Source organism: Crocodylus porosus, unplaced genomic scaffold (assembly GCF_001723895.1).
Source record: "Crocodylus porosus isolate Cpor-Errol unplaced genomic scaffold, CroPor_comp1, whole genome shotgun sequence".
Lineage (NCBI taxonomy): Eukaryota > Metazoa > Chordata > Crocodylia > Crocodylidae > Crocodylus > Crocodylus porosus.
The window spans coordinates 49986592-50005778 of record NW_017728943.1 but is presented as its reverse complement, the minus strand read 5'-3'; positions in this window follow the sequence as shown (position 1 = coordinate 50005778).

Genomic DNA, 19187 nt, shown 5'->3' with positions numbered 1-19187 from the left:
GTGTATGTGCTTGAATTGGTAATAGGCATGCATGTGCCTAGGCTTGAATGTGTATGTGCCTGAGCTGGTAGTATGTGTGTGCATGTACCTAACTGATCTGTATGTTTGTATATGTGCAATTGTACACCACGCCCTCCTGTCTAACAGAGCAATATTGAGATCCTGAGCATTGGCTTGACTCCTCAGGGCAACACCCTGTGTTCTTTGAATTCATAGAAATAGCTATGTGTTTCACCTGAATTTAAAGAAACAATCAAAGGAGAGCATCCTGGGAAATGACCTTATAAAAGACTGTCAATGAGATTAGGAGAGAGAAGATAGTTGTGATGAATTAATCCATGAGAAGAGACTTCTGGTTAGTGAGAAATGATGGATTGCTAAATCTCAGGGATTTGTAGCCCTTGCTGATAAACTTGAAGTGTTTCTCTACTGAATTGTTGTGCATTGGTAATGTTAGATACTTAGGCCTCATTTTGGCTTATTGCAGATTATTTGATGTTTACACATGAAAATAAAAACATCAAGTGCTTCCTACACTTGAAATCCATACACTTAATTCTGAGAGAAGCATCAGCATGAGACAGATGATGATCAGGTAATAAAACAGTTAAATGCTTGCTGCCTGCATCTCCTCTGCGCGTCTTCTTGAAATGGGCATTTTGTGGTAAGCATCCAATCTAAATGTATTAAAGGAAATAGAATCCAAGTTCATGTATAATTTAATTCCAATCTCAAATTTAAAACAAAACAAGGTCTGTAACAATCTCTGAGGATCAAATGGGTGACCCTGCACAGGGACATAGGTTGATACTAGCAGATAGCATAGAGAAAATTCCTATCATAGCACAGGAACCAATTAGTATTAAGTAAGTACATTGTAAAGTTTTTGTGGCAGAGATCGTCACTTCCTATATGTCTTGGCAATAGCTGATATTAATGAGTTTCTAGCTGTGTGAGGCTTCCAGGCACTTCCTCTGTACAAATATGACATCATAGTTATTGACTGATAATTGATTTGAACCTTTATCGAGAATTCAATTTTTTTTCTGTACCGTACAAAGATTTAACTAACTCTTTAATGTTGTTATTTTTCAGTTTCTTGAGCGTCTGCACTTTCTGGATCTAACAGAAGGTGAAAGTGCTAATGTATCACAAGAAAGGCTGTTCTTTTTAGTATTTCCAGACTGAGTTGAAGCAAAAAAGAACATAAATCTCACCAGAAAAGACTGTTTCTCACGCAGTTTTACAGACCAAAGATGTCTCATGTGACTCGGCTAAAAAGCTCCGAGCTTAAACATTTTGAAAATAGCCCTAATAACATAACAAATAATTATTACCCTTGAGACCAGGAATCCCTCCCTTACAGTACTATAATTTTTTTCTAGGATTAGCAAGCAAGGTTATCACATCTGTTATTCCTATCTCAAAATGCAGAACCTTCTTTTGGGAATTCCTTGCTAGTATAAAAATAGGTTACTAGTGACCACATTAATATGCTGCAGCATATATTGTATGAGTTAAGGTAGTGTACTCACTAGAGCGCAGGAATATTTATAATAATAAACCAATGTTGCATGTGTTTTCTACTTGTTCTGTCATCATATTTCTAGGCAACAGGCATTTTCTGTGACTTAAAGTAACTCTGAACTATTTACAATCTGAACACTCGCTACAGATTGTGAAATATTAGCTAGCCTACTTCATTGCAGCTTTAATTAGATATTTCTTCCAAGCTTTCCTTGCCCCTGTGGGGATGATAAATTTGGCATTGATATAACTGCACCTAAGATAAGGCAATCCACCAGAAAGGAAGTTGTCTTGGAGTACGTCACTTAAATGAAAGCGGCAGAATGCTGCCCTACAGTGTTATATGAGCCAAATCAGTCTCAGTCTGCATCCAGATAAAATTCCAGAAATATATATTAATACAGGTTTCCCATCATGGACTAATAACGCCAAGATGCAGTTTTCCAAGAGATGCAAAATGGGTTGATCTGCAACTTGTCTGGAAGCTTGATAACTTCAGGCCCCTCTAGAAAGGAGGTGCTATGCCAAATGGCTGTGTCCTGAGAATGGTCACCTGTAAATTGCAGGTACAGGATACTGAAACTCTGTAAGTTTCTTGCATGCCAAATTCAAATCTTCAGCAACCACCACCACCAAAATCATCATTTAATTTTCCAAAATGGATCTTGTAGCCTCATGCTTGAATAACTGAAATTGTTCCAGGTGAATTAGTTTTAGTTTAAAGAAAGCTTGGTGAAGAAAAATGAGAAAAAGATCTCAATATATCTGCTTCAAAGAATCATCGTAATTACACTTGTGTTGTTTTTCCAGTGTGGCTCAGTTGTACACTGCCAACTGCAAAGCTATATTCCCTAGGCATTTTTAAGGGGAAAAAATTATAGTTATTATTCTGGTTTTCAGCAAGATGAATAACAGATGTGTGCAAAATCTCAGTACTGTGTGTCCAAAAATAAATGCCAATACATTGAGCAAAAAAATATGATTCCATGATATATTAAGGGAGAAAAAACCATCACAGATAACATTTTTACACACATCAAAGTCCTTTCAGAAGCAATTAAGGATAAAACAGAATTCTGAGGGGGTCTGTTCTCCCATTGAAGTGTCCTAAGGGAGAACAGACCCCTGACTAGTTACTTTCCTCTAATTAGTCATAAGGTCAGTTCATAGGATGTGGAAAAAACTGATACCTATGACTGCCCCAATGGGCATTTAGAACCAAAAGTGGCATTTAAAAGAAACCACAGCAGGGAGTTTTTGAACCCCAAGTAGCCCTTATTGAGAGGGACAGCCTCAGGGTTGTTTGCTTTTCTAACTCTGCCTGAAGGTCACAGGCTTCAGTAATTTGTCACTGACCTAGCCTAGTAACTTTTTTCTTTCCATTTTTTTGCAGCTTACTCTAGAGCAATTAAAAGGCACCACATTCTACGTGTCTTTTCGAAAGGAAAGTTAAAGTGGACACAGACAGATCCAATTAAACTGATGGCACAGCCTGATTTTTCATCTTTTGAATTAAGTCATTTTTTCATTAAAGCAGCTCAAAAGCCTTGAAATTAGAGATGAGTGAGTGAACCTCAAAAGATTCAGAGTTCAAGTTTGGTTCAAATACAGTACTCAAGAGTGTGAGGGCTTGATTCTTTACAGCCTTAATAATTTACACAGTTCTTTACCTGAGTGCAAACCAAGGACATTCTGATTTAACAGCATTTCATTCCTTCTTTTCACAGGTGTAAATAAGCAGACAAGGTGAAGCATGGGAAAATTAAGTTTTAGGTAGAGGCTGGGTGGTCTATAAAAAACTGTAATAAAATTGGGGCTTCAACAAAACACATTTTGGATGCGTCCACACATGCAGGCACATGCCCTTGCAGCAGCTCAAATAGAAGCAGTGCAAATTTGAGCCAGGGCTTTTTGCCTCAGTGCATATGCCCGGACAAGCACTTTGGTGTGGGGCAAATTGTGCCACTTGGGGCAAAATAACCCTGCATGGCTGCTCCTGGATCTGCAGCCAGGGGGAGCTACAGCCTGGAGGCAGCACCTGTGCTGGCCCCAGCAGTATAAAAACCTGCCCTGGCAAGTAGCTTCTGGGAGGAAGTTGGTCATGGCCTTTCTTGTTGCTAGTTTGGTTTCAGGAGCTTCTTGGAAGAAGGTGGCAAGGCCAGGCTTCTGCTAGCTTGTTCTCAGAGCCTTTGGGAGTAAGCTGGCTGCACCCTTTCCTGCCTTGGGCTGCTGCTGTTTTGCACCCCCCCCCCCACCATGTGGGGGTCCTCTACTGCATGCCATTGTGACCCCCCCCCCTTGGGGGGCCCACTGTACTGCACTGGACTGGATTCCAACACTGGATCCCAGATTCTGCAGTCCTGTTCCAGCCTTCTGCCCAGCCCACCACCAAGCTGTGGTTGGGGGACAGCCTGGGGAGGGAGTCTGCACTGCCTGTGGGCCCCTTCCCCACCATCACTGCTGGAGCCTAAAGGTACCCTGCCTGCCCTGGCTTCCTTGGCAGGCCACCCCCTGCCTTCACCTCCATTTTTACCTGAGGCACACCCTGAGTGGCTGAACTGGATAGCTGCTACTACCACTGCTGCTGTTGCTGCTACTGCTGCCATGTGTTCTGCTGTAGCCCCTTGTTAAGAGAAAGGGAGATTCCCTGCTGTACCACCCAATACCACACCTGCAGTGGATTACTCCCTAATTGTCTGGTTGCTCCTGCCCCCCCCCACAGCTGCCTCACTGCATCTAATGCTGATTTGTTTTGCTGTCTATTGCTCTGCTGCTGAGTGCCTGGCTGGAGACCTGAGGGGCTCCTTTACTGATTTTCAGTAAACAAAGCCCTCCACTGCTCCAGCCATCTCTTACATCTGTCTCAGCAGCCTTCCTGTGTGTTGTTGCTGTTGTGTAGTAAGTCCTGTGGTCCATTCTACCTGCCCTGCTGTTCATTGTGTGGCTGAGTAAGCCAGCTCAAGTCTCCCCAACGCTTGTGTGTTTCCCCTCCCCCACATTCCCCAAGCATAGCCCTCCCAGTTTTTTTCCTGTAGGGTGTAGCTCAATGAGCTTCAGTCTCTGTGCCCCATTTCCTCCACAATCTCATCCTGCCCGTATTTGATTCACCAGCCACAGTTTATTTTGGTTTTCTTTATTGTTGTCCTTTCCCTCATGCAAAGCAATGGCAGGGCAGGAACCTTCTGGGGGGGGGGGGCAGATGCTCCCACAGAGCTTCCTGTACCCCCCCCCCTTTGGGGGCAGATCCCAGCAAAGCCCCCAAAGGGATGCATGACCCTGCAGCCCCCAGCCCAGAGGCAGAATCCAATAACTTCCTCTGAGGGTAGAGAAGCCTGCAACCTCTGCTACGGGGGCAGGCGGGACTCAAGCAGGGAGCCAAAACCCGCCCCCCCGCCGAGGGGTTCCCAAGCCCTCTTCCCTGCCACCAGTGGCAAGGGCTCTTCTTCAGCCTCCTTCACAGCTGGGGGTAAGAAGGGCAAGGGCCCCACCCCCAAACCTAGACCACTGGCACCTGACAATACCAGGACCACTACGCCAGCCAGCACATCCACACAGCCTGTCTTTGGCCTTAGCAATACAGCCCCTCAGTGGGGAAACAGAGCTATGCACAGGTGGCTGTGGGGTGACCTGAAGCCACAGGGCTTGGACCCTCCACCGCCAGCCCTTCCAACTCAGGCAGCAAGGCCCCCTTTCTGGCACCTACCCACAGGCATGGGGTGAAGTGCCAACTCCCCAACTGGGAAAACCTGTACTTTGAGACCTGGGTGCAGGCCCTGGCTCAGGTGCTGGGGCCCCCCTAAATCATGGTGGCCTCCTGCTTTCATGGCAAGGGGGTCTTTATCCTTGCCTCAGAGGCCACCACACAAAAGGTGGTGGAGAGGGGGCTTGAAGGGAGAATAGCCCTTGAACCCCTAGAAGAGCTAGGGACCAGGGTGGTCCTCAGCTCCATCCCACCCTGTATCCCTAATTGGACCCTGCTCCCCCAGCCCTAAGCCCAGGGGAGAGTTATTTCCCCGGTGGTGGCTCTTTCACTGGGGTGCCTCCATCATGTGCTCTTTCCGTCACCAGGTTATGATCCAGCTGGTGGTGGGAGCATGGCTGGAGGCTGAAGGGTGCCTTGTAATTGCTTTTCAGGGGGCCCTGGTGAGGGTTTCCTATATACTAGGGGATCTGCAATGCTTCTGGTGCTGCACCCCAGGGCACTTGTGTCATGAGTGCCCCATGAGCCAGGAGGAGAGGTCATCCACAGTTCTCACTGGCAAGAGGGGAGCCCCTGCCACTGGTACCCCCCATCAGGCCCCCCTGGCACCCCAGCCACATCATCCAGGCCCCCTGTGAGCTCAGGGGACCCCACTCTCAAAACAATTTTGGCAGGGTCCCAGGGAGGGCAGCAGCAGCCAAGAGGAGAGAGAGGGAGCAGAAGCCCCCTGCCCCAGTCATGCCCCTGCTATAGCTGTCCCCCCACAGTCACCTTCTCCTACTGGAGCCTATCCACCTGAGGACCACCCCATGGCTGAGTGGGGCACAGTCCCCTTCAGGCACAAAGGCAAGAGGAAGGCCTGGGCGCAGCTGGGACCCTATGATGTGGAGGGCTCCTCCCCTCCACCTCCCAAGACCACCACATGGGGGGAAGAAGTGGCTTAGCCTCTGGGGGCCTTCCCAGCTATGCCTGATACCCCACGCCCTGGAAAGATCAAGTGGGTGATCCCTGTGAAGAAGTTTTCAGGGCTGCTGGACAGTCCTGAACAGCAGCCCATGGAGGAGGCCCCCATGGAGTGCTGGCCAGGGCCTATCCACTGAGACCATGGGTGCTGAGGCCTCAGCCTAGGCCAACCCAAAGGAAGGCCCAGCAGTGGATCTACCCTCCCAACAATCTGGGGGAGATGGGGCCCTGGGGCTCACCCCAGTGAGTCCTGAGGAGGGAGGTCCCCTTTCCCAGGACTCCAAGGCGAATACCGAATCCACCCCAGTGCCTGACAGGTCTCTTCCCTCCCCTCCCAGAAAAACCTCACTTTCAGCCTGCCCCATGGTCCCACACCAGAGGGGGATGGGGTGGGGTCCCCAAATCACCTAATCAACAGGCCAATCTTGTTTAGGACCCTGTGCAGACCCCCCCACTGCTCCAGCTCTAAACTACCATCTTGTGAAGGAGCCCCACCCCCACCCATCCCGAGGGGCTGCAGAGCTCTCCTAATCCCAAACAGAGTCCAAGGTCTTAGTGGACTGGGGGGTTCAGACAGTGCCTAAGGAGCCCACTGAGCCCCAGACTAGGAGGAGGATACCCAAGAACTGGCAGGCTCCATGGCACCTGTGGACCTCTCGGTTCTGGAGGTCCCCAGGGGTGAGCTACTTGCATTTCTTGACCACAACTACACATGGCAGTCTGCCAGCAAGGTACAGCTCACATTGGACCACTGGGGAGATTCTGACAGTGTCCTCACCATTGCAAGGGTGCTGGCGGGGGAAGGGAAGGAGCCCAAAAGCTGCAATGCCCAGAACCATAGGCATGCCTGCAGTTTCATAGACACCCTCTATACCTATGCGAGGGCTTGACATGAGCCAGCAAACCTCACAGAGGGAGGGTGTTGAGATGCACGAGGCCTCTGCTGAACCATCTACTCCACCCCTGAGTGATGAAGTCATTTAAGAGCATGACCCTCAATGTCCATGGCTGCAGGAAGGGTCTCCAGAGATGGTGGGTGCTCTCCTTCCTTCAGGAGGGGAGGTACCCCATGGTATTTTTGCAGGAGACCCTGATAACTCAGGCCAATGAACCTAACTGATGGCTGGAGTGGGGAGGCAGGGTCTTTTCTAGTCACCTCTCAGCCATCTCTTGCGGGGTGGCCACCTGTTCACTCCAGGCCTGCAGAACACTGAAGTGGTGCTGGGCTACCTGCTGCACCTCCGGGTCCAGGTGCAGGAGCTGGTACTGAACCTTCTGAATGTGTACACCCCTGCAAAGGAACCAGAGTTGGCAGATTTTTTCTGCCAGGTGGCCACTTACATCAGCACCAGTGCCTTGTCTTTGGTGGGGACTTGAATGTCACCCTAGATGTGTAAGATTGGTCAGGCAGGGAGTGGAACCAGGCTGTTGTGGGCATCCTCAGGGAGATCCTGATAGAATGCTCCTGGGGGATGTCTGGAGTGCCTGTCACCCTACACAGGAGGAGAAGGCATGCCACTCCCAGTTGGACCAGATTTATATCTCTCTGCTTCACTTTGCGTGGGCCCACTCCTCTGGCATCCAGCCAACCCCTTTCAGTGATCACCATGTTGTCTGGGCCCAGGCCATGTTATGACCTTCTGGAATTTCAGTGCAAGTCTAGTGGAGGATGTGGGCTTCAGAGAGGCCTTCTGGGAGTTCTATCTGGCCTAGCTGGAGCAACGGAGATTGGCTCAGAGATGGTGAGATGTGAGGAAGGTGTGCAGCCAGCTTTTTCGCTGCAGCTACGCTCGGGGGCACACTCAGCAGAGGAAGGTGGTCCATAAGCAGCTTGAGCATGAAGTGCTGGAGCTGGAGAGGTGCCTGGCTACTGATCTAACCAGCCCATCCCTCTGTGGACAGTTTTGGGAGAGGCAGAAAGAGCTTCATGCCCTGGACGACCACCGTACCCATGGTGCATTTGTCCACTCATGTGTTCAGCTCCTTCGGAAGATGGACCATGGCTTGCACTTCTTCTATGCCCTGGAGAGGAGGCAGGGGGTAAAGAAGTACATCACCTGCCTTCAGGTGGGTGACAGCACCCCCCTCACGGATCCAGGTGAGATGCATGACCATGCACGGGCCCTCCACGAACAGCTCTCCTCCCTGGATCTAACCAACTGGGACTGGGACTGGGACTGGGACTGGCTGGATGCTGGGCATTGATGGGCTGAGCAAGGAGTTCTACCGGGCCTTCTGGGAAGTTCTCAGCCCAGACTTTACCATGGTCTGGGCCAAATGTGAGGGAAGTGGGGAACTCCCCCTGTCATGACTGAGGGCTGCACCAAAGAACTACACAATGACCTGAGGAACTGGCGTCCCATGTCCCCCCTCTGCATGGACTACAAGGTGGCAGCAAAGGCCATCTCACTGCACCTGCGGTCTGTGCTTGTGGACATGATCCATCCCGACATGTTCCATCTTTGACAACCTGTACCTGGATTGGGACCTCCTGGAGCTAGCACACTGGGAGGGCCTGGTTTTCACACTCCTATCCCTGGACCAGGAGAAGGCATTTGACAGAGTAGATCATGGGTACCTCACAGGCACGCTGCAGGCCTTTGGCTTTGGGCCCCACTTTGTGTGGGCTCTCCAAGTGCTGTATACCTCCGCAGAGTGTTTGGTCAAGCTCAACTGGACCCTGACAGAGCCCATCCTGTTCAGGAGAGGGGTGCGTCGAGGCTGCCCGCTGTCAGATGAGCTGTATGCCTTGGCCCTGTAGCCCTTCCTCATTCTTCTGAGGAAGTGGGTTGAGGTTGATTCTCTGGGAGCTAGCAATGCAGCTGCTCCTGTCATCATATGCTAATGACAGACTCCTCATGGTCCAGGACTCAGGTGACCTGGCACAGGTGAAGGCCTGCCAGGCATTGTATTCAGTGGCTTCCTCTGCCCAGATCTACTGGGTCAAGAGCTTTGGCCTGATGGTAGGTGACAGGTGGTAGGTGGGCTCACTCCCCCCCATGCTCCGTGGGATCCACTGGAGTGTGGGCTCATGGCATTACTTGGGGATCTGTCCCCCACAGACCCTTTCCCAGTGGAGAACCAATGGGAGGCACAGGTGGTGGAGTGTCTCCAGACATAGGCAGGCTCTTGAGACATGTCATCCTTCCCAGCTGTCCTATCCATGCTCTGGCACTGCTTACACACCCTGCCTGTGTCCCCCCTGAACTCTGGAAGGGCTCCAGAGATGGGCACTGGAGTTTTTCTGGCCAGAACATAACTGGGTAACTGCAGAGCTCCTGAGCCTCCCCTTGAAGGAAGGCAGCCAGAGCCTGGTTTGCCTCCGCTGCCAGGTCCTGACATTCCACCTTCAAGTCCTGCAGTGACTGCTATCTGGTGCAGTGCATGGGCACACCTGGGGCACGCCTTCCTCCACTACTTCCAGGGGCTCTGATACAACTGGTAGCTCCTCAGCCTCAAGGGCTTCTCCCTGAAGGACCTGTGAGGGCTGCCAGAGTTCTACCTGGACCTCCTCTGGGCCTGGAGGCTGGTCTCTGCCTCCAGGTCCCCTGCAACAGTTGCGCAGGGTGCTGTCCTGCTCATCAAGCCCCTCCTCTGGAACCCCTAGCTGGAGGTGCTGACTGCAGAGGCACCTTGGTTGCAACACAGGTTGATCCTGGCTGGTGTCATCCGTATCAGAGACCTCTGGAATATGATAGGCAGGAGTGGGTGGACCCCGCTACACTGGCATGGTGCATGGGTCAACTCACAACACATACACTATATTTACAATGTTACAATGTTAAAGCAGTTTGGAATCCTACGTGTTTCACTATCATCATAATAAAATTAATTCTAAACATCTATATGTGATGATGTTTCCTTTTTGTTTTCTTATCACACAATGGGTTTTCTTAATCATACAGGGCACAGCCCCTCCACACAACACGTGGACTGCCCCCCTCCACAGGTTCCCAGCCCCATTTACAGGGCCCACAGCTGCACCCACAGGGGCTACTGCCCCCCCCCAAGCTCCCCTGCTGAGCCCCGAGTCACCCTGCTTGCTCCCTTGCCCAGCCCCAGCCTCCCCACATTCACTGGCAGTAGCAGCAGTCATTGGGGCCTCATGGCACAGCCTCCCCACAATGTGGTGCAGGGCAATGGGGACCAGCCCCAGCCACCTGACACCCACACTGCTGCTGCAGATGATCCTGAAGATGTGGCCTGGCTTGGCAGGACCCCGTGCAGTGATTGGGGAGCTGGGGAAGTGAGCAGGGAGCTGGTGCCAGGTGCTCCCCCACATGGTACCCTTCCTCCAGCCCCCCCCCAGACCCTACTTACCTGGCGTGGAGCCCGGGTCCCTGCAGCATGCACCGCTGTTTGCCCCACATGGGCAGGCTGTGTGCTTCAGCACCAGGGCAAGGGCCAGGCATAGAGATGCTCTGGATGTCTACCAGAGCATTTCCATGGAAGACTGAGGCTCTGGTTGCCTCCTGCCCTGCTTTCCCCGCCACCCCCCAGTGTATTTTCTAATACCTGGATGTCCAGGTACCAAATTTTGAGCCCATGCTGCACATACGTAGCACAGGGAATGTATTTTGTTCCCATACATGAGTTTTGCTGTGTCTCAAAGGGGGTTGAGATGCTGCAAGAGGCACGCGCACACTGATGTGGACGCACCCTTTGTATTGTTTTTTTAGGGAAGCCAATAACTGCTCTGACAATTTTTGCCATAAAACCAAAAATATTTACAAAGAATGAAACAAATATTTTTCAATTTTTGGCCATTTAAGGAATAATCTGGTTTTCAGCCAAAAGATGGCAGTTTTCAGTTATTGAGCAAAAAAAGAATATTTGATTTTTAGTTGATGAAATGTTCTAATTCCTTGATGAAAATCTCAATGTTTGCATTTTATTTTTATTTATATTTAATAGGAAAAAAATCTACCATCTCTCTCTTGTTTGATTACCCAATGTTAGGTTATCAGCATACTCAAATAGCTCAACAAAATTAGATTGAAATTCTTTTTAGCATCACCAGGAGTGGTTCAATTGCACTACTTTTACTGGAAAGAAGAACATCATTTTTTTATTCTGTATCCTAATTTTCAGCTGAAACAATTAAAAAAACCCATACTTGAAAAAGAACAGGAGAAAGAGCAAAAGAAATTTCACACTTTGGGACCTAAATGATGAAAAACATGATATGCAAGGTTAAGCACTGGCATTATTAATCAAATTCAGCACAGTCTAGGAAGTGTAGTGAGAAAATATAATGCATGAGCCAATCACGAGTTTCATATAAGCAGTACAGACATTGTAATATGTTACCATAGTTTGAGATATACTAGCAGTGCTTCCTTTCACTTATTTAGGGCTGATTTGTCACAGCATACTGTGACTGCTCTATTTGTGCTATAACATCATGTCATGCAGAGAAACACTATGTTATGAAGCACTATAACTTATTTTCCCCACCGTCTATAAATATCTAGTTAAACCACTATAGGCTTAATTAAAATGACATAAAATTAATACATTTTTCAGGTTTTACAGGAAGGTGTAGTAACATAACCTCCCAATGACTTTTATGAAAGTCACATGAAATAAATCTTACTAATCTGTGGAAAAATGTTTCACTTGGTGTCCAGAGTAGTAGACTCCCCCTGTCTATGTAGCACCTACTTTGCCTTGCTTGAAGCTACCTGATTTCTAAAATACCGACTCCAGTGGAATCAATGGGAGTTTGCCATTGACTTCATGAAGTCAAAGATTTCCCATAAAATGTTGTGAAGGAGAGGCATAGTCAGGCAGTTCTGTGCCTAGGGCAGCTGTGCAATGCCTATAATAGTGCTGGCTGTGATTGCAGCTATTTTTGTGACCCTTGCCCGTCTTTCCCCACCACTGCACTATGAATGTCAAGCCCAAATACACACTCTTGACATAAGGCTTCCAAAGCACCTGAGTGGAAACAAACTCTTTCTTCTGGGGTACAAAGCATCAGTGAGCTGTTTGTGGCTTTTGCAGAACCCTCAGAGATGTGGTCATCTTTGTCATTACTGCCATGCTCCCCATCATACACATCAAGGGAGGGTTACCACTGAGTCACGAAGACTGCCTTAGTGGCCAAGGAAATATAGCAATTATGCACTGAAACAAAATAAGTAGGAATTCCATCTCTTTGAGACATACATGTCTGGATGATTCTTTAAGACACATCTCATATGCTAAGAGATAGGGCACTTGGCAGCACCAAACACACAGTCTTTTTCTTGTGAGTAGATCTAAGCCCATTAAGTTGTTCTTTTAGGCTATGGACAGAAACTACACATAAACCAGTTTAAGTGATCAGAAACTAGTTTAAATCTGTAACAGAATAGATATTCAGTATATATAAACCAGTTTCAAAATGACAGCTGAAACTGATTTGAGATAAACCTGGTTGAATGCATCATCAGACTTAACTGATTTGACTCAAACTGGTTTGTGCAATATCTGTCCCAGACCCCTTCCTGGTTTAAGTTAAACCAGGCTCCCCCACCATCCTGGCATGCTCTCTGACCTCAGCTCTGTGCTCCAGCCCAGCCATGATGGCCTGCCCCTCTGCTCCCCAGCCTGAGTAAGGACAGGCAGAGGCAGGGGTCTGGCCAGAGGGGGATTTTATTCCCACCCCTCTCTCCCAGCGGCATAGACCCAAGCTGAGTCTGCTGCGCTTCCCCCCTCACTGCAGCAGCAGTGGGGCACCATGGCCCCTGAGGCAGAGGGGAGCAGGGAGGAGGGTTAGTTTCCCCTCTACCCCCACTGGCAGCCAGCTCTGCCTGCTTTCACTGCCACATTCACTCCCTGCATTAGAATAGGCCCCCTGATGTCCCCTCCACCAGATGGAGGGAGAATAACCCCCATCCCTGCCCTCCCAGGAGCTCTGTCTGGCTGTACCCCCCCATCCTGCTGCCACAATGGGAGGGCCCTTGTTAGGGGCAGCAGCCCCCGCCATAATGTCACAGAGCATGAGCCCCTTCCCAGCAGGGGTGCTGTGCTGTGGGGTGAGCAGAGCTGCCACAAGCCATACACAGCAGCATCAGGGTCCAGAGTGGGCCAGAGCCCTGAAAGCCCCTGCGGTGCCGCTGCACTCCACATCACTGGGAAGAGGCTCATGCTTGAGGAAATGGGGATGGGAGCTGCTGCCCATGTCATGCTAGCTTCCCCCTCGCTGCTCCAGTGGCTTGGTAGGCACAGGGGAGACACCTCCTGCAGGACCTCTGGGGAGGGGCAGGAAGCATAATTCCCCACTCTGGGCCCAGGGCACCACAGCCAGGTCTGCTTGGCCCAGCTGCAGCCACCTCTCACTCTGCTCATTGGGTAGTGTCCAGACAAACAAGCCCCATCCTGCTGGGAGAGGCCTGGCCATGAGCACAGATCAAGTGGTAGCTGCAGACCGAGTCTGCCTGCCACTTGGTCTGCAGGGCAGGAGTCCCCTGCCACATCCCCTTCTCAGTCTCTGAGCTGGCTGAGGCCAGCTGAGGGTGTGGGGGGAAGAAGCCTGCAGCAGGGCTTGGCTCTGCCCCCACAGCTGGGAGCCATGGCCCCCTCTCAGCTGTCCCAGGGCATGAGAAGGTGACATGGCAGGGGACTTCAGGTTCTCCACTTCCTCCTTCCCCGCCTCCCCTCAGTGGGCCCACAGACAGACGGGGACATGGCAGTGGACTCCATCCTTGCTCTGGGGGGAGGTGGAGCCAAGCCAATCAAGTACAGGCTCCTTGATCTTCCCAGCCAAGCCCAAGGCTGAGAAGGGAAACTCTCTCCCCTCCTGCAGGGGAGAGAGGCTGCTGCCCTGGTATCAGCAGCCACCACTCGGTCTGCACTTGAGGCAGCATCCAGAGGAATAAGCCCCCTCCTTTTAGGAAGCAAGCACGCATCCCAGGCTACCTACTGCCAGAGAGCTGTGCTCTAGTGCCCCCCCACCCCTCAGCTTCTAGTCTGAGCTACTGATGTTATGTGGCTGCATTTTCTGAATCAAAACCAAATGTCTCTCCTATTGTTTTTCAGTTTAACCTCTACAGCTTAGAATGACCTACAAAGACTGAATCGATTCAGCCTATGGCTTTTTGACTGTGTGTATTTAGTCTTACTATATGGATTTACTGGGGGAAATCCTGACCCAAGAAACAGTTTTAGAATAGTGAACTATTACAGAATTTCAAAGGATGTCCCTGGCTGCAAGCAGAAATGCAACTCGCTACTGTAACTGAGAAAGGTTGGTGGGAAGCATTCTGAGTTATAACCATTCCCTTATCTCCCAAACCAAAAAGAAGTTATGTTGGTTCCAGGAGGGAAGGGAATCGAAGCTGATGTCTGCAAGCCTGCAGCTCATTTTCCCTAGCAACAGCCTCTCCTTCCTTCCAGCCTGTCCCTGTTTTCAAAATGGGAGGGGGGAAAGGGAGCAGAGGGTGTTCATTCTAGGGGTTCCCCAACCAGTGCTGGAGGGTGGGGTGGGTGAACTGGAGTCATCCTTCCATCCCTAGGGGGTGCTGCCCCACCCTTCAGCAAGGGGTGGAAAAACCCAGACCGAACTCCCTCCACTTCCTTTCCCCGCCCCCTCCCATTCTGAAAACAGTAACAGGCTGGGAGGCGGTGCAGACACCAATTACAGAAGATGCTCTGGTTTGAAACATCTTCATCTTAACCCTCGTGCAATAAGGGTTCAGATTTTCACCTGATCGTCCATTTTTGAAGAGGTCTGCAGCCATGCACTTGTGTTTGGTCACTTTCTATGACCAGATTGGGTGAAAATTGTCATTTCTGTCTGCACCCCCTGACTTCAGCAAAGTGACTTCAGTAGATAATTTACCTAAGTCAAGGGGGCAGGAATTAGCCTACTTAACAAAGATTTGATAAGGGAGACATCTGTCTTACAAATAAAATTTGAGCTGAGCATTATCTTCATAAGATGGTACAAACACATTGCATGTGCAGACCTTCTAATGCATTAAATTAAAACAACCCAAACAATTACCTCAACCCTCTATAGGGAGGATTTTCTATATAGAACTGTATAGAACATTTATTGTATAGAACACCTGATAATTCTGACATTTTAAGACTGGTGATAAAATGCTTATTGTATCAACAGCAAGTTAAAAGGGGGACACTAACGGGTTAGAGACTTACTGTAAAGTTGCTGATATGTGGTAATTGTCTATCTGCCCACTCTTATTCCACAGTAAGTGGAAGTTAAATCAGGGCGTCTTATCCCTATTTCATTCAGTGCTACACTGTTACTAAATACAATAAAGCTTAGCCAAGTTATAGCAGTAGTCAAACACATGAAAAGCTGCCTGTATATGCTTCCCTGCACACCTAAAATTATCACATACACCTTTTATTTGGGAAATGGTATCTTAATTGTTTGAAATGTTTTCAATAACATTTTAGCTGGGAGAATTCCTCTCCCCTTGCTCCCTGGCCAACAGATGTGTCACCTGCCAAAAGAGACAGAGGTCACTGTGAAACTTCTAGCAGACCTTCACCTAAGTATGGGGACAAAATAATAGACACATCTGAAGATACCCCCTTTTTAACGACTAATCAAAATTGTGTTGTGCTCCCTATATGAACAAAATAGTCTCTCTCACCTAAGCATATAATAAAAAACATTCATACAAGCCCTGCCGGCTGGCCTGTGTACTTCTCATAAAATCATATTTAGCCTCATGTTTCATTCTTATTGCTGTTTATAACCCCAGCGTTGCGTGTGCTAAAATCTTGCTTTGGTTGAACATGTAACAAAAGACAGTCATGCAATACTTAAGATAGCTTTTGAAAACAACTTCTGGAAAAAACATGTCTTCAGGGAGTTAGTGGCAAACTATTGTAAATTATGATATGCTTTTAAAGCAGCTCTAGATATTTGCTGAAATCAAGTTCTAAATAGGGATACTTTCACATGGCCAAAAATGTTTTGAGTGAAAGGTTAATAGCTTTGCTCTTGTGGCAATACATATTGTGAATCACGTAACCAAGCAATGAATTTTCATCGTTCTATTACCTATGGTTCTAGATTTCTAGGTAACATTCATAGGAAGGAGTCTTTTGTATAATGTATAATTTCTATTCACGCTCCTTATTTAAAAGCATATATTATTTGTCAAGCGACAAACAATATACAATAGTAGTAAAGACAGGAGCCAGGAACCAAACAGCACTGGGACAGTTACTCTCTGCTGCTGAGCTGGAAGCCGAGAGCTAAGTAGCACCAGGACTGGGGAGTTCTCTGCTTCCCCGCTCAACCAAGGGCTCACCAGCAGGTGTCCCACAGAATAGCACAGCTCTGGCCAGCCCCTTGCTGGCTGAGGAAGCCCCACTAGGCACTGGTTTTGCTGGCAGTTCTGTGTCCCAATGTGCACTGGGCTAGGAGAGCTCTATTGGCAGCTGTCTCCCAGTTCGTGCACATCAGGACCCCTCCCACTATGCACAGAGCCAGGAGACAGCTACCACTGCAGCTGGCAGAGTTCTCCTGGCCCTGTCTGCATCTGGACCCTGTGCTCCCTGCAAGCCCCAAAGCTAGCACCCCAGGGAGCCTGTTCCAGGGATAGGGGAGCCTGTACTGAGCTGCTCCCAATAGGGTGTAGACATCATCTCGGGGAAGGCTTACTGCACCTCATTTTACTGTGCTGTAAGCCAATATTGCATGAATAGCATGTATAGATGTGCCCGTTGAGTCATATTTATCTTCATGTTAACAAATATGGTCTAATGCAATGGTTCCCTCTGTGGATTAACTGCAAAGTTGCCTGATTCCTTTTTCCCTCCTGTGTTCATTATGTATGCTCAAAATCAGTCAGGAGAATGACACATATTGTAATGCCTACATAGCACAAAAGGGGTAGTCCCCTTGTCCCTTGGCTGTTCTAAGCATAAGGTTGAACCCTAGACATGGGTTTCACTGTGGAGATGCAACCCCTTCATTGGCCCAGAAAAATACACAAACATGAATATTTTTTTTTAGTAACCATAGAAAATGGGGATGAATGGCAGAACTACAGAGAGTTAAATTTAAAAAAAGATCCTTTGTTATATTTCAGATGAAATATGGTTGAAGAGGGCCTTGGTTCAATCACAGTGCTGTATCATTGGGTCAGTCCCAAGACTCGTGGCCAGAACACCAAGACAGAGATTTTTTTTAACATCCAACCACTATCACAAATTAGGACTGGTAAAGTATATATGCCTACTCACTTGCACTCTCACATTCAGTCATGCTTGCTCTCTCACATGTATAGAGAGCAATTAATATTTCAGTTGTAATGAACAGTGAGTGTTCCACAGGTGGAAATGGTTTTCATGCAACACTCACAAGATAAGTTCATCTCATGAACATCTTCATAAACATGAAGTGCTACTATGACCTTCAAAAATGGCAAAAATGATTGCAAAAGTTGTCCTCTATAAGTAATATTCCCTGCTCCAGTTTTGACAGGCTCACATGCTTTGCATCTTGTCCTGAAACTAGTTTAAAATCCATCAGATCACCCCTCTATATGGGTCCCAGCTTTTCTTAAATGTCTTGAGAGAAATTCTGATTTTATATAGATTCCTGGGCCAGTGAGGTTCTGGCAATTCCCACAAATTAGGAAAAGAAACCTTGCATTACTGGTGCATAAAATTGATTCTGACAAGAGAGATATATCATCCATTAATTTGGTTTTGTAGTATTTAAGTTGATTGTAATTTAGAGTCTAGAGAGATATCTGCTTTTGTAAAATATTTCATACTAATACAAGTTCTAAGTATATATGAATCAGGTCCCTCGAACCTTGTAACCTTAGTTTTCCCATTTCCATGTACCTAAAAGCAACAATTTCAGTAACTAGTGTTAGGTCTGAGCAGGAAAATGTGGATATGAATGTAATCCTCTCCTCCTGCATCCTCTGCAAATTATGGTTGATTTTAAATTCAGCAGCCTTGTTTGCCACACTGAAGAAATTCAGGTCAGCTACAAAATGCTGATCCAGACCTACATCTGGATTATGCATTCTCCCCATGTCACAACATTTGAACATTTGTATTGACCCCATCTCTATTTTCTTTATGTCCATTTTCTATATATGATCTGTCCAACGTAATTTAAACCAATGGAATAACATTTAAACAATGTACTCTGTTTCTTGCTTTGCTGATATCATATTAATCTGTTCACATATATCCCTTCATTCATCTATTTGATACAGCATTCTAAATATAGATCACCTTCCCACTTAGCTTTTATCCTTTCTTCCAGATGACATGTTTTACATGTTTGTTTATTAGGAAATAATATAGATTGGTGACTCCATTTCAGCAAAAGCCTTAGTGATAAATGATTATTCCAGTGGATTAATCTCCAAGTCCTGTTTTCATGGCTCCCACCATCATGAATGCCTTTGGAAAGCATCAGAGATTTTTTCCTAGCATCATTCTGATGACACTGATTATAATTTAAGAGAGATTCTCTAAAAGAAGAAAAAGATGCCTCTGGTCTCCTGTATTTCTTTTCTCTGCAAAGAAGCAGAATTGTGGGGTCAGGGTGGTTATTTATCATGATGAGATTTTAAAATCTAACCTGTACAGTAGATAAACATTTCAGCATTGCTCTCTATTTAGCTATCTAGTACTGTAATGTGTGTGTGTGTGTGTGTGTGTGTTCATTTTCAACATGCACATCCACACAGCTGAGCTGTAGACCCCACATTTGAAGCCTGAACCTACAATTTCTTCTAAATTACAATCTAATAGATTAGGTTGGCCACTCGTATGATCAGGGGTCAGCAGGGCAGGCCTTATGAGGAGAGGCTACGGGACCTGAACCTGTTTCGCCTCCACAAGAGAAGGTTAAGGGGGGACCTTGTGGCCTGCTACAAACTGGTCAGGGGGGATCAGCAGGTATTGGGGGAGTCCCTGTTCCCTGCCAAGGCAGGGGGTCGGACTAGATGATCTACCTAGGTCCCTTCCGACTCTAGCTACTATGAAACTATGAAACTAT